The sequence below is a fragment of the Meriones unguiculatus genome, chromosome 11, assembly GCF_030254825.1.
Source record: "Meriones unguiculatus strain TT.TT164.6M chromosome 11, Bangor_MerUng_6.1, whole genome shotgun sequence".
Taxonomy (NCBI): Eukaryota; Metazoa; Chordata; class Mammalia; order Rodentia; family Muridae; genus Meriones; species Meriones unguiculatus.
The window spans coordinates 109997750-110012842 of record NC_083359.1 but is presented as its reverse complement, the minus strand read 5'-3'; the positions used below and the strand labels follow the sequence as shown (position 1 = coordinate 110012842).

Sequence of the window (15093 nt, the reverse complement as noted above, 5' to 3'; positions counted from 1 at the left end):
CATCAGAGGAGCAAGGCTGGGAGATAAGTATCTCTGTGTCCAGGAAGCAGGAAGCTGTGCCCTAAAAGTGTTTAAAGGTGGGATTTTACCTTGTCTTCCCACGAGCAGGGGAAGGGCCCCCTGAGGCAGGAACGGGCCTGGGGAGCCCACCGGGGGCCATGTCCTGTTGCCCTCTACGCTCAGTATGAGCACGTTTAGGAAAGGGCCGAAGGGACCTCGTTTGCTCCTTCTCTTACGTGGCAACCCAGCACCATCTGTGCCCCATACATGGAATCCGCTTCGTGGCTTGATCTAAATTCTCCAGACGTGTACAAGTCCTGTGGTTTCTGGTCCACTCAGCCTGTGAACAGAGTGAGACAGTGGAAGATGAGAAGTGGCGGCAAGGTGTTCTGAAATCTGCAGCAGCCTGTGCACCCTTAGCTGTCACTTCGCCCGTGATAACCCGGTGTGACAGCCTCCATGTGGCCAGTCCCCCCAGGACGCAGAGGACTGTGTTCTCGCACATCTTCAGGCATGTGCCTAATCACCACCATCCTGGTTCTGCTTAGATGAAGGACAGCGTGCAGGGTGAGGCGGGCTGCCTTCTTGCAAACCATCCTTCTGGGTCCCCAGCATCTGGTGGGGTGTGTTAGCCACTCTGGAGTCAACCTTTTCGGTGACTGGGTTCTTCAGAAATGCCTCTCATTGAGGAGTGACAAGGAATCTGCTCGGACTGTTGATTGATTGACTCAGAGTGAGCTTGTCCAAGCAGTTTGTACAAGAATCTTCTTGACAGGGGCTCAGAAGAGGCGGAGTGGGGGGTGAAGTTAGCCTGTGAGTGTGTGTGTGTGTGTGTGTGTGTGCACATGTGAGCATGTGTGTGTCTGTGTGCACGTGGGCACATGCCTCTGTGTGTATGTATATGTGTGTGCATGTGTGTGTGTGCTTATGTGTATGTGTGTGTGTATCTGTGGCCACTGCTAAGCTTCAGCTTTCCCATTTGGCTGTCTTTTTCCAGAGAAGATGGGGTGGGTCCTGATCAAATTGTGAGCTACCCTAGATTTCCTTATTTTGTGCCTGTGCTTTCTTCTCTCTGCTTCTTCTCTGCTTCTTTCAGTCATTGCTCCTGGCTTTGGCTTTGGTGTTTCTGATATTTAATTTAAATCTTAAACTACTGGGCCTCTGGGATCAATGGTCAGTTCTTCTGGGGGGCCATGGGCTAGCCAGAGTTCTCCTTGCTGCTGAGGAAAGAGAACACGCCCTTCTGGGTGATCTCAAACAGGCCTAACACTGGCCTCACACTTGCTGTGTCACCACAGCATGTGCTCTTGAGCGTTCACTGAAATGCGGTCCACCCCACACAGCCAGCAGTCCTCCCGAGCAGCCGCGACAGAATACCTCGCACTGCGGACTCAGAAGCATGCAGCCTGAGGACTTCAGTTTGGTGTAGAACCCTCGGGTTTTTGATTGCTTGTTCGTGTTTGTTTTTAAAGCCTCAGTGGTACAGGGTTGTAATTCCAGCTCTGGGAGGGCAGACAGCAGAGTTCCTGGGGCTTGCTGATGGCCAGCCTTGCTTCAGCCCCAGGCCCCAAAGAGAAACCCCCTGCCCACCCACAAACAGAAACCCAGGGAGCTGGCTCCTGGAAAAGAACAGCTTCTCACCAGAGGCAGCAGGTCAAGAAGGGCGACATTCGACTCTATCAAGAATAAAAAATGTCCATTTAGGATTCTGGACTCTACGAAAATGTCTTTTGGAAAGAATAGCAAAGTGAAAGGCGATTTCAGGCTGGCTGGGGTGACTCATGCCTGTAGCTTCATCACTTGGGGAGACCAAGACAAAAAGCCACATCCTGTGACAAACAAACAAACAAACACAAGCTGAGAGGATTTGCTGCTGGGAGTTACTCAAAGACAGTTGCTTGAAACAGAGGGAAAGAAAAATAAAACAAAACAAACATCTCAGAGGCCTATGTTCTGTTGGAGGGGCTGGAGAGATGGCTTAGAGGTTAAGAGCACTGGCTGTTCTTCCAAAGGTCCTGAGTTCAGTTCCCAGCACCCACATGGCAGCTCACAACCATCGATAGCGAGATCCGGTGCCCTCTTCTGCCGTCCAGGTGTTTCTGCTCAAGTCAGGAAGCCTACCTCGTGCCTCGGGCAGCGCTCACTGACACACAGATGGGCTGGATCCATTAGCCGGGGACACAGTGAGTGTGGGAGGAAGGAGGGGTTAACAGCAGGACTGCTGCACTGCCAGTGAAGAGCTCACAGTGGAACGGGTCCTGAGGAGTCACCTGGGCACCCGGGGCTCCATCTTTTTCAATTGCAAGGTCTCAAATTTTGACTGGCTGATAGAATTTGGCATATTAGAAAAGCTACAATGCTAAAACGACACAAAATCAGCAGTATTGTCTGCTGCTTCTGTGGAATACTCTGACCACCCCACGGAAGGAGCGCTGACTGCGCCCTCTTACACCAGGGCCTGTAAAGAGCCGCATAAGCCCCTGCACGCACCGTCTCCTCCATGTTCCTGAGACACAGGTTTTGGGAGTTCCAGTCAGAACTGAAGTTTTTGTCTGTTGCGGTGGGACATGCTGGCTCTGTGTTACATGGTTCTTTCTTCTTAGAAGAAAAAAGTTTGACTCCCTCTCTGTCCCCATAGTACGATGGGCTTGATACAGCGTCCTGCCCGAATCCTCAGCGGAACAAAGAAAAACAGAAAAACGCCGTTCATTAACCCAGCTTTGCCCGTGCCCTGTGGAAGGTTTCCCAGGGCCAGAGAGTAAATAGGAAATGGGGTTCCAGCTCCAGGAAATATCACTAAAGTTGAAGTTGACTGAATTCCGGCTCTGCTGCTGTCCAGACCCTGAACGGGCCTGGACCTAGCAAAAGCCCAGCGGGTCTGGCTGTTAAAAGGAAACCATCAGCTGCCCACGGGTGTCTCTTTCCCTGCCCGGAGCTGCTCGTGGGAGTTTCTTTGCCAGGAAGCAGGTCACTTCCTGGCAGATGATGAGGAATCCAAACTGGTGGACACTTACGTTGCTCCGCAGTCCTGGCTACTGTGAATTATTTGCAGTGACCATGGGCGTGCAGAGGCCTCTGGCACACACAGTCCACTGCCTGCGCATATGATATGCTGTGAATGGGACAGTGGCTCCTTGCCCTGTCGTTGGTCTTCTGGGAGACCCCAGCTGGCCCTGTGGCCTGTATAATGGATGCTTTGCCGTGTGCGAGGACTCTGCCCCCCATGCTCTCAACAGCATTTGCTCCCTCGGGGTTTTGGTGACGCTCACTGGGGCTGAGGCTCGATGATGATCAGATCATTTCCTGCTCCTGGTTTCCTTTCCTTGGTTCTGAAAATATCTGTTTAGGCTTTTGAGTGTGTTTATCTGTTGTCTTGCTTATAGTGACTCCGCTTATAGTCATTCAGTTTTGCTGTGAATCTGTAGTGTTCTAAAAAAAAAAAAAAAGACAGAAGACCCCCAGTCCCCAAAGGTGTGACTACGTAAATGAAGGCAGTGAGGCGATGCCCCACGCAGAGCAACTGCAAGGACCCTGTACAGGCGCCGAGCTCTTGGCTATAAACCCCGCTCCAGCGCACAATGGGCTGGAGAAACAGTTAAGAGGTTAGAAAGTGCTGGCTGCTCCTGAAGGACTGAGGTCTGAGTCCCAGGACCCAGGTCTGTGACTGTCTGTAGCTCCAGTTCTCGGGGAAGCCATGTCTTCTGTGGACTCTGTGGACCCAGGCACACACACGGGACCCAGGCACACACCCATGCAAAGGCTCCCCATTCATAAAATAAAAGGGCCAAGGAGAGCCTCTGCAGTATCAGCGCTGCAGACACCCCTCAGGACGAGATCAAGGGCAGCGTGAGCGAGACAGAGCGCCCAACGCTGCCAACCCTGGCGGGGTGTGTGACAACGGGACCTCACCGCTCTCAGAGCGCACTCCCACACCAGAACCTTCTCACCAGGGCCATAGTCTAAAACATACCTGGTCCGAACTTAAAACTGCCAGGTGGGCGACTGTGAGAAGCAGGCGAGGCCTAGAGAAGCTAGTAGTCGAAGCTGCTGTCTGGGCCTGCAGTTACATGCTTGTGATCTCAACACTCCTGGGGCTGAAGCAGGAGATAGTAAGGAGTTTGAAGCTAGCCTAGTCTACACAGAGAGAGATCCTGTACTTAAAAAAAAAAAAAGGTGAGGTGTGCTGGACCCCGACACTCAGGAGGCAGGGGAATCTTTGTGAGTTTGAAGCCAACCTGGACTACGTAGGGAAGAGTAACAGGCCAGGGTGATATGAGTGTGAGCCTGTGAAGGTCAAAGGTCAACCTCAGAGCTACCTAACCACCTTGGCTTTGCTTGTTTTTTGAAACAGGGTCTCTCACTAGGAAGGACCTTGTCTTAGTCAGGGTTTTATTGCTGTGAAGAGACGCCATGACCACAGCAACAAAGGAAAACATTTGACTGGGGCTGGCTCACAGTTTGGCTCACAGTTTAAGAGGTTTAGTCCACCATCATCCTGGTGGGAATCATGGCTGTGCAGGGCTGGGCTGGCAGGCAGCAGGTATGCAGCCTCGCTGTTGTCCACACTTACCCGTCAGTGAGGCCAGGACAGCTTAGCCCATTTTCCACCTGAGTGTGTGTGCCTTGTTGTCCCTATGCTTGACTTCAAACACAGACTATATTCTATTAAAAAAAAAAATTAGTTGTGGCAAAGTGAAAATTATAAAACTTTCTAACCATTTGTAAGTGTGCAGTTCAACCCAGACTGTTATTTTTGATGCTTGTTTTGTAGACTGACCTGAATCTAACTGGTAGACACTATAAGCGTGGTATACAATACCTATTTTACGAAACCACGAAGTCCCTCGGATGCCTGAACACCACTCCCAGAGAGAGGCTGAGCGAAGTTGTTTATTTATTTATTTATTTTTTTTTTAAAACTGTTTAGCTGTGTTTAATGGCCAAACATTTCTTTTTGGAAGAAACTCCAGTAATGTGGCGGTGCTGGGGAAGCCTTAGTGGGTGACTCGCAGCACGCCCTACCTTCTCCTTTGTATAAAAGACAGAGAGTCCTCGGCTTTCCTCAGCCTTCTGGGGAGGAAAGGAAAACCATAGGCTGCTGTCTGGCTAAGGAGGGAGCTGGGTGAGCAGGGATGAGTCCAGAGTCCTGGAGCATTCTGGGAAGGGGAAGAGAGAGGCACAGAGCGAGCTGCTCTCTCAGAAGAGAACTCTGTTTTCAGCACGGCAATGGGCAGCTCACAGCTGCCTATAACTCTAGCTCTTCTCACCCTGGGAGTGGGCTTTGCTGGATGAGGTTAAGTCTGCCAACTCCAGAGAGCCATTTACTTGCGCTTGTGATGGTGGACCCTTTCCTCAGCAGGGCCCTAAGTCTCCGGCGTCACACAGGCCTGGGGGAGGGTGCAGACCAGGCCCTTTCCTGATGAGGAAGCTGGTGCACTTAGCAGGTTATTCCCTGTGCTAATATGCCTTAGGCCTTGACCTTCCAAATGACCTTTGACTTGGAGAGTCCCTCCCACCTACGGGATTATTAAGAACTGCCTTTTCCTTTTCCTGACAAGACCAGGCTACTGCACAGGCACCGCACCACTACATGCAAAGGAAGCATCCCTGACCCCTGACCTGCCGAATCAAACACGCTGCAATCCCTCCCGCTGCCAAGGTTTATAAACCCCTGACTTCAGCTAAATGTGCTGCTGGAGTTGCACGCTGTGTGATACCTGCAGCCTTCCACCAGGCCGGCTGAGATTTGTCATTGGTCCCCCATTTGTCACACTTACATTGGCCCATTTGTCATTGGGCCATATCTCTCGGCCTGCTTTCTGGACTGCTGGGCCTGGGACTCACTGGGTCTGGTTCTCGGCTGCAAGCTTAGCACAGCAGCTTAACCAAGAGCCGTAACACTTTGGTATCGCCATAGGCTTTGGAACGCCCTAGCTTCCGCTGCCACTGGCGATCTCATTGTAAAAGAACGAAACTGTAACACTGTGGAAAACCTTTCCACACCCCGGCTTAGCACATGGCCTCGCCCTAAAGTGCTCTAGCTGCTCCTGAGAGAAGTGGAACCCCTGTTCTCCACCCAGAAGCCATTTCAGGCCGCTGCTGAAATCCAGGCCCATGCCAAATGGAGAGAGACACTCACGGGCATACATTGCACATGCACACGCAGGTCAAAATGACTTTTTAAGGCCAAATGTAGCGGTGCATGCCTTACTCCCTGCAAGTTCAAAGCCAGCCTGGTCTACATAGTGAGTTCCAGGACAGCTGGGGCCACATAGAGAGCTCCTGTCTTCAAAGAGTTTTTTAAAGGTTAGTTGAAGTTGCTGTGATTGGCTTATGCAACAGCGAGCAGCCCAGCATCAGGGTCAGACTGTCGGGGTCTGTCTCGGCCTCTCCTATCTTTCCTCTCCTTACCCGTCTGGTTCCTGCAGTTTAGCTTGGAAGAGAGGGCATCTGGGCAGCGCGCCCTGGGCAGACTGTCCCCCAGGAAACACAGTGTCTTTATTTATGGTCTTTCCTTTTCCCCCATCAAGTCAGATCTCACTTTCTCCACTGAGGAAGAAGGGACAAAGCCGGTGCTTAATATGCAAAAGCAGTCACTCACATCCGGATCCCTGTTACCCCACAGACAGGCCCACATCAGCGCCAAAGCCCCGGGCTGTGGCCTTCACTGAGCGGTTGTACTCACCTCATTTTTGTTGTCTTCCAGAGTAACACAGAAGGAAATTTGTATATAATCACAAGGAAAGCAAAGATATTGCACCTACTGCTGTCTTTTCCTGACACATCATCTCATTGGATTTTGTTCTGTTCTGCGTGAGACCGGCTTCAGGCTCACCACGCAGCCAAGGGTGATCCTAAGTTTCTAAATTCTCCTGCCTCCACCTCCCCATTGCTAGAAGTACAGGTGTGCACCACCACACCCCACTTATTGAGGTTTTACCTTAAAAACTTTTCAAAAGGAAAAAAAAGTCATGTAAAGGAATTGCAAGCAAATATTAGATACAAATAAAGAATAATTGCATATTGGGACAGTAAGGTGGCTCCGCAGGTAAGGGAGCTTGCTGTCAAGGCTGAGGGCCTGAGTTTGAGCCTCAAGACCCATGAGGAAGGAAAGAGCAAAGCTGCTCTGTCACCTCCACATGCAGCACCCCCAAAGAGAATAAATGAAAAAAAAAAAAAACCTAAAAAAATCAAGAGTGTTGATATGTTAAGTCATTACTAAATTGAGGACACTCTAGAGCAGCAACACCCAAGAGGCATGTGGGTAATTTTAAATGGTCCAGCAACCCCATTTCAAAAGGTGGTTGAAACCAATAAAACAATCACATTGTCCTTTAAATTTGTAATAAATATTAACTTAATGAGATATTTAATTTTCACGTAAACCTTTGGGGTCCGGTACATCTTTTATACTTTCTGTCCATCTTAACTTGAGCAGCTCCATTTTAAATGCTCAAAGCTGCCACACACCCGGCTTTCACGGGGGAACAGGATAGTTCTAGGTTTCTTGTTACTTCATTCTCACCCAACCGGGAAGGAAGAGAGGCCCCAAAGGCGCCTCTCTCTTTCAAGCCGCCCATTGCTAATTAAATCCCTAAGCAACGGCTGAGTCACTCTCAACTGTGGAAAACAATTTAAGAAATCTGTCTCGGAGCCAAGAACACAGCTCCCCACGTACAAGGAGGGAAAAGGGCGAGTCCTCCTGACGAGAGGCCTTGGGGATGAAGAGTGTGGGAATCAGGTGCTGCTGTGTGGGAGGGAAGAGGTGAGCGTCACTAAGGGCCAGAGGGGAGCCGAGGACAGCAAGGGTCCCCCGCTGAGTCATGCCCCTGCCCCTCCCTGGGACAGGCACTTAGAGGCAGAATCCAAGATGTCCTCGCTCAAGTCTGGTGGATGGCTCGCTAATTCACGGCCCTGAGCGCCAGTGGCGCCTGCCCACAGCGTACGCAGACTGCAGGACACGGCGTGTCCACGCGAGCCGTGTGGACAGACTGCCTTGTCTGCGTGCCGCACGGTCTGCTGGCAGGCGGATGGCGGGCCCCACGCTTCCCAGGGAAGGAGCTGTTTCTTCCCGCTCCCCTGCTCCTCCTTTTCATCCGCCCCCTCCTCGTGGAAGACTCCTTTGAGAAAAGCAGTATGTGGCTGGGAGGCAGCAGGAGGCTGAGGTGGAGATGGGGGCTCAGAATCAGCAGGGCTGCCCCGTGGCGGCTGACCTGGGGCGGGAGAGGACTGTTTGCCAGGAGTTTGAGAATGCCCTTGACCTCAGCCCTCGTGCGGTGCATGATTGCCTGGCTACGCTGGGTAACCCAGAGGGAAGGCATTTTCTCCCGCAGACCCCGGTAGGGGAAAGCAGGGCTGGCCTGGAGGCGGCGGGCAGCTAGCCTGCCATGCTGCGCGGACGCCGGGCTGGCCGCCCTCCAGCTCTCCCGCTTCCCACAGCTGACCTTGCGGAGCGTCTCTCCGTCAGACTGTTTAAAAAGGCTGGCTTGTTTTTGTTTGGTGTATGTGCCTTGTTCGCGCATGTGTGTATGCTCTGTGTAGTGGCTGAGGAGGCCGGAAGAGGGCATCAGGTCCGCGGGAACTGGAGTTACAGATCGCTGGGAGCCGCCACCCAGGCTGGGAACCGAACCCCGGCCTTCCTCAAGAGTCGTCTCTTTGGCCCCTCTGCCTCACGCTCCTAATTTTAACGCTGAACAGAAAGATGCTTTTACCAGATAGAGTTTTCTGGAGGTGAGCTGAAGCCTCATGGTGGGTGGAGAATTGGTGCTGGAGCATCCGGCAGACGAGCCACCGTCCTCGCTGGAACCGCAGCCCAGAGGCAGGGGGGAGGCTTGTGAAGAGTGTCCAGACTGTGCCCTGAGTGGGAAGCCCCTTCTGGGAGAGCAGACTCACTTTTCCAAGAGGGGAGGGTCACAGACAAGCCCGACTGTCCCCGCTCCACGGCACTGGTGTTCCAGAATATTAAGTGCTCATCTGAATGGTGCTAAAAATACTCAGAGGCCAAAGGACGGTGGGAAAGACAGGCTGTGGGACCACACAGGTCTCCAGGGGGACTGTCGCTGGCGCTTGCATGCTGAGTCTGAGCCTGCCCCTCCATTATTGCCGGGGAGTTTATGACAGCTTTCTTTAGGCTTTGGGGTGAGGGTTCCTTAGGTCTCATGTCTTACGGTCCATAAACAGAGTCAAATGGAGCACCCCTTCATGAACACAAGGCTCCAGGGAGCCCTTGACAGCGGTGGTGCGGGCCTGGCCCTGGGAGGCAGATCAGCGAGGACCAGCTGTGCGGGCTGTGGAGAAGGTCATTACTAGATTCTCCCTCGTCCCTCCTCCCCATCCTCCTCCCTCCTCCCTGTCCTCCTCCTTTTTTCCTGCTGTCGCTGATTTATACCTTTGGCTCCTTTTTTTTTTACTTTATATTTGGAGACAGGGTCATACTAAATTGCCCAGGCTGGACCTGAACCTCTGATCCTGGTGTCTTCACTCCTGAGCCTCTGGGATCACAGACCTGGCTCACTAGCTGTGTGTGCATGTGTGGTATGTGTGTGTGTGGTATGTGTAGTGTGTGTGCATGTGTGGTTTGTGTAGGTATAATGTTCTTTTGAAATGTATACATGTTACCCTTGTTCATTCAAATGCCTCTCCTCTCCCCCACTCTCTGGTTTCAATCCCGACATTACATTGTGATACTTATTCTAAGTATCACCTGTCTCGACTTTGTGTAAACATGCCAAAATAAAGCAACCAGCCACAATGTTGAGCAAGGGGAAGGAAGCAGGAAGAGAGGGAGGAGCCAGAGGACAGAAAGGTGGGAGGCAGAGGAGGGAGAAGGACAGGAGAGAGCTAAGAGAGGAGAGGCAAGAGAGAGATCTTGAAACAACATAGAGAGATAGACTGGACCTAATGTATCACTAAAAGCAAGTGTAATGTGGAAATTCTAAATGTTAGGAAACTATGAGGGCTTGGAGGTTTAGGATGGAGTAACTATTGCCCAGCATTGTGTTCTAGGTTAACTAAATAAATCATAGTCTCTGTGTGGTGATTTGGTTAGACAGCTGTTTAGGATTAACAGCAGCGTTACTAAAAGATATATTAATAGTAAATAAATCACCAGATACATCAGGCTTGTGTGTGTGGTGCTCACATAGGAATGCACATTCATGGAGGCCAGAAGTCAACCTCCAGTGTCCCTTCAGAACCGTCCACATTTGAGGGTCTCCTATCGGGACATGGGGTTCAGCAGCTTATCTAGACTGGCCGTGCTCTTCTGCCTCTGCCCCCAGTGTTAGGATTATAAGCCACGTGGCTACATGGGCACAGGGCTCTAGGGGTCAAGCTCTGGCCCTCATGTTTGCTGGCACTTGTCTAGCTGGGCCCAGTCCCCGGCTCCAAGGCCCTGAGTCAAAACCGCAGCAGCAGCAAACACTTTCACAGTGCTTCTCAGCTAGGCTTTCAGAGTCCCTGCTCAGCGAGGCTCCTGCCCCCAGATGGGGGAGGAAGGCTTCCCAGGCAGGGTTTCTACGGAATGTGAAATAAAGGCCTCTACTTGTCAGAAATACCTAAACAGATAAAAAACTGGTTTTCTAGGGCCGGGAGAGGGGCCCTCAGTGTCCACTGGGCCAGGTCATCAGCATATATACAGACTAGGATTGTTTCCACGGTTCACCCTGTGGTGAAATGGTGGCTTGTTTTCTGGTCTGTTGGTGTGTCACATAGCCAAGGCTGGCTCTAAGTTCATCTGTCATTGTGTTATTTATACAACAAATAGGTGATTTTTAAGAAATACAAGTTCAGCGCTCTCGCTTTCTTCACTTTTCTCTGCTGCTGGGACCTGGATGTTCATGTCATATTCTGCTCCCTGAAGCGCCTGTGATCCGGTGCCTCTGTTTCTTGTTCTGTTGACTCTCATGTGTGTGCTTTGGTTCTTATGTCATAGGAGGCCACATGGAATCCCAGAATCAACAGATTGCCTATGCTGAAGAAACACAGGGTTCAACAGGTACAAACCTTTCTGGGTCTTCTTTATTTTTCTGAGAGCCGGGAGACGTGGAAAGGCAGCTCCTACAATTCCTCCTCAAGGCACGTCCTCCTGAAAGGGAGACTCCAACCTATGGCAAATCCCTTCCCTGAAGGGGTCATGAAAGTTATCAGTATCTAAAGAGAACTGCTAGCATCAATCACCAACAAAATGGAGCCTGGAGGCCATGGAAGAGGGCATGGGCGCCTATGATGGATTCCTCGGGAATGCAGCCGGGCAGTTCTGTCTGGGCGGCTTGCCTAGAGAGGGGACATTTGCCTGACTGCAGCTGTCTCTAAAGGAGCCATCCAGTTCTGGCTACTTCAGAATAGCTTGCTTGGACTCCTTTCTCATCTTTAAAGGCTCACCCTCTGCCCTAGCCTCCTCGAATGTGCCCTGATTCAGCATGGCGTGTGTCCTGTAATCCTCTACTGTTCTCCACTGTGCAGAGCTGACCAACAAAATAGGCCGCCTAGAGCTGTGAGGTAAACAGAAGCACACAGAGGTGTTTGTTCCCCTAAAGGATCCGTCTTTCTTTCTAAGCAGCCGTCAGTTTTCTGTGAACGCCTTTCTGCCTCTGCGACTTCCCTACTCTATTTACAAGCCTCAAGTTCTAGCCACTCTTTTCGAGCTGGGTAAAACCCTATGACAAGGTAATTGATAGAAGGAGTTGGCAGCAGGCAGGAAGGCCTGGGCTGGGGCAGAAGCTGAAAACTCACATCTCATTCCTAAAAGCTGCAGGTGGGGTGTGGGGGGGAGAGTGGGTCTGTCACAGGGTTTTGAAACCTCAAAGCCGATTCCCAGTGGCATCTCCTCCACCAAGGCCTTACCTCCAGTCCTTCCCGAACAGTTTCATTAACTGGGACCAAGCGTTCAAGCATATGAGCCTATAGGGGCCATTCTCGTTCAAACCACTGTACTCACTCTGAATGTGTATTTATTTATTTGTATCTTTTTATTATTTAATTTATTTTATGTGTTTTGTCTGTACTTATGCCTAGAACTGAGTTACAGACAATTGTGAGCTGCTATGTGGGCACTGGGAATTGAACCTGGGTCCTCTGGAAGAGCAGCCATCCCTCCACCACCCTTTTGGCAGAGCCAGGGGCGAAGGATATGATGCAGTCTCACTAGGTAGCTCAGGCTGACCCGGATGCCCTAAGCCAGTGCTCCTCAACCTCGCTAACGCTGCCCTTTAACACAGCTCTGCACGCTGTGGTGACCCAGCCACGAAATCGTTTTGTTGCTGCCTCATAACTCTAATTTTGCTGCTGTTATGAACTGTAAATTGGTGTTTTCTTTGGTCTTAGGTGACCCCTGTGGAAAGTTTGACTCCCAAAGGGGTTGCGACCCACAGATTGAAAGCCACCTCCCTAAGGCACCAGCACTCGCAATTTGTCCTCCTCCTGTACTGAGGATGGTAAAATGACCAGGGTGTTTGAAGGACCTCATGGAGACTGTCATCAGAGAAGGCCACCTCATCCTGGGTTTCTTTCCAAGAGCCCTCACCGACCCTCGCATCACTGGTCAGACCTGAGTGACGTGCTCTTTCCTAAGCCAGCGTCTGTCAGTGTGGCTGGAAATGTCACAACTGATTTGGTTGACACCTGTGGGGTATGATCATTCTTTCTAAGCCTTGAGAGGAAGGGTTGGATCAATGGAAAGGGAATTCTGCTGACAAAGAAGAGAGGAGAGACAGGAGCTGAGTGGACCAGCTGCTGTCGAAGGCAAAGAAGAAAGGAGACACAGGAGCTGAGTGGGCCGGCAGCTGTCCACAGCAGTCTGAGAAGGTCACTTCAGGAGGCCCAGCAGCTCTGTCACTGGTTTTCTCTACCATACTTGAACCCGACCTGCACACACTGATATAAGGATGCCCTCTTAATTCACCTTTTCCCTCAGAGATTAAGTGAACTGATGGAAGCCCTTTGTTTATTAGTTATCAATTACATTATCATCTTTTATTTTGAGATTATGATATAAATATGTCATTTCTCCCTTCACTTTCCTTCTTCCAAGCCCTCCGTGTACCCCTCCTGCTGTCTTTCGAACTCTCAACACTCTTTCTCATTAGTTGTTAGATGCACATATGTATATACCTATATATCCCTAAAGACAGAAATGTAACCAGCTTATTCTGCTCAGTGCTACTTGGATGGGTGTTTGTAGGGCTGGTCGTTTGGTGTTAATAACCGGTCAGTGTGCCCTTCCCTGGGAAAGACTGTCTCTCCCACTCTCAGCGTTCCTTGGTTACCTGCAGTTCTTTGTGAGGGCTGAGGCCTTCATCCTGTCTGCTTCATCCTGTCTCGTGTTGACCTTGCTCAGCTCACATCTGGGCAGGCACGTTGGTGAGACCTTACGGGTGTAGCCTCTGAGATTCCTAGGTGACAAATCTCGAAGCAAATTGCCAAGTCTCTGGCTCTTATACGCTTTCTACCCCCTCTTCCACAGGGACCTCTGAGCCTCATGAGCAGGAACAGTTCTGTAGATATATCCGTTGGGCCTGGGCTCGGCAACTCTGCGTTTTGATTGGTTGTGGTTTTCTGCAATGAGCTCAATTTCTTACAAGGAGAAGCTTCCTTGATGAAGGGCGAGGACCACCCTCACCTGGGGTCTAAGGACAAGTGTTTAGGATGTAGTTAAAGATGAACAGTGGTTGTAGGTTCTCTTCCAAGATCCACGACTCCACCGCCCTGGGTAGTTGGCTGGCTTTTCTAGTTTTTCCTCTTATTGAGCATGTCTCAAGTGTGGCTAGAGAGCTGGAGAGCACCAAGTGTGCGTGCCGCTGCTGCGCCCTCAGGTTACCGTGCCACGTGGCTCCTAAGCAGCACGGCTGGGTAGGACTGTCACAGTTGCTTTCACAGTTTGGAAGCGTGTACGGTGCCTCCTGCTTCCCTGAAAACCAGCCCTCAGAAAAGAGGGTTCCGGGTGAGCTCCAGCTGCCGGCTTTCCGTCCAGCATTGGAAGGGCGTGGTGCCTTCAGCCTTAGGGCCTACCTTCCCGCTCTGGGGCAGGCCACCCACGGGCAGCAGCCGTAGCTGGCAATGTCTCAGGGGTCTCTGGAACAACCGTGACAACAGCTCGAAGAGAGCTTCTCGTGCCGGGTGCTGGGATTTTGGTTAATGGCCTTTGGCCGGGGGAGCATTTTCAGCCCAGGTGAGAAAATTTCATTTAAACTGTATGCGTGTATTTATACCCAGACCTGCCTGTGTTGTGGGGGTTTTAAAGGAAGGTAGTTAATAGTGCAGACACTCTACAGGTAATTCACCCCACCATCCTCTTCTGTGCTCATCTTCCTTCCCCCTCCCTCATCAGAGTCCCCTCCCTTTCCCAGTGATGGGAAATGGGAAATGATGGAAGGTTTTTAAAACCTAATTGACAGCGTCCAGGAGAGAGGACACAGCACATCCGACAAGTGAGGGTTTGGAGGCCGTGCCCTCTTGACTGAGGCCCCTGTCTCCTCTCTGTTGTGGGCTGGGCCTCTTAATGCCTGCAAGGCTTTGCTCCCCAGCTCACTGGGACAGGGCCCGCCTTGCGAGGGGGTTGGGGGGAGTGAGTCCCACCCCTTTCCTTTCCAGCGAAATGTAATAAATATGAAAGTAAAACAAAAGACAGGCAGACACAAGGCAGACTCAGGAACTGGGAAAACATGCTTTGAGAAAAGCATGAGAGAACAGATGGGCAAAAGGGCAGACATGCTCTGCCCATTGGCACTCTTTTACGTATAAAGGCTGCTTTTACGTATAAAGATTTATTTATGGCCCCTCATTTTGACAGCTTCTTCTAGCAGTTTCTTTAGTCATTCAGAGGCAGGAGGACGAACAAAGAAAGGGTCCATCCCAAGAAACACCTCCTCCTCCTTCATCTCCCTGCCACTGTCTGGGAATGCATGGCTGCATGGCTGCAGGAAGCCGCTTCGACAGCCACCCAGCCGTCATGGGGCATCTCTGCGCTTTCCTCCAACCCAGCAAAGGAAGAGCTTTGCTAAGTGACAGTGACGCGCTATGTCATCTCAGTGTTGGGCTCTCTCTGTGTCACCTCCCGTTCCCCAGCCCCACCATGATGAAAGACTAGCAGCCTGT

At 51.2% G+C, this 15093-nt stretch overlaps 1 long non-coding RNA gene across 1 annotated transcript; it reads left to right on the top strand.

Moving 5' to 3' along the window:
• The first annotated feature begins 9178 nt into the window (after positions 1 to 9178).
• LOC132646513 (uncharacterized) lies at positions 9179 to 13078 on the top strand. Its single transcript, XR_009584812.1, has 3 exons — positions 9179 to 9298; positions 10934 to 11667; positions 12325 to 13078. It is a non-coding gene; the product is annotated as an uncharacterized LOC132646513 (long non-coding RNA).
• Positions 13079 to 15093: the final 2015 nt, after the last annotated feature.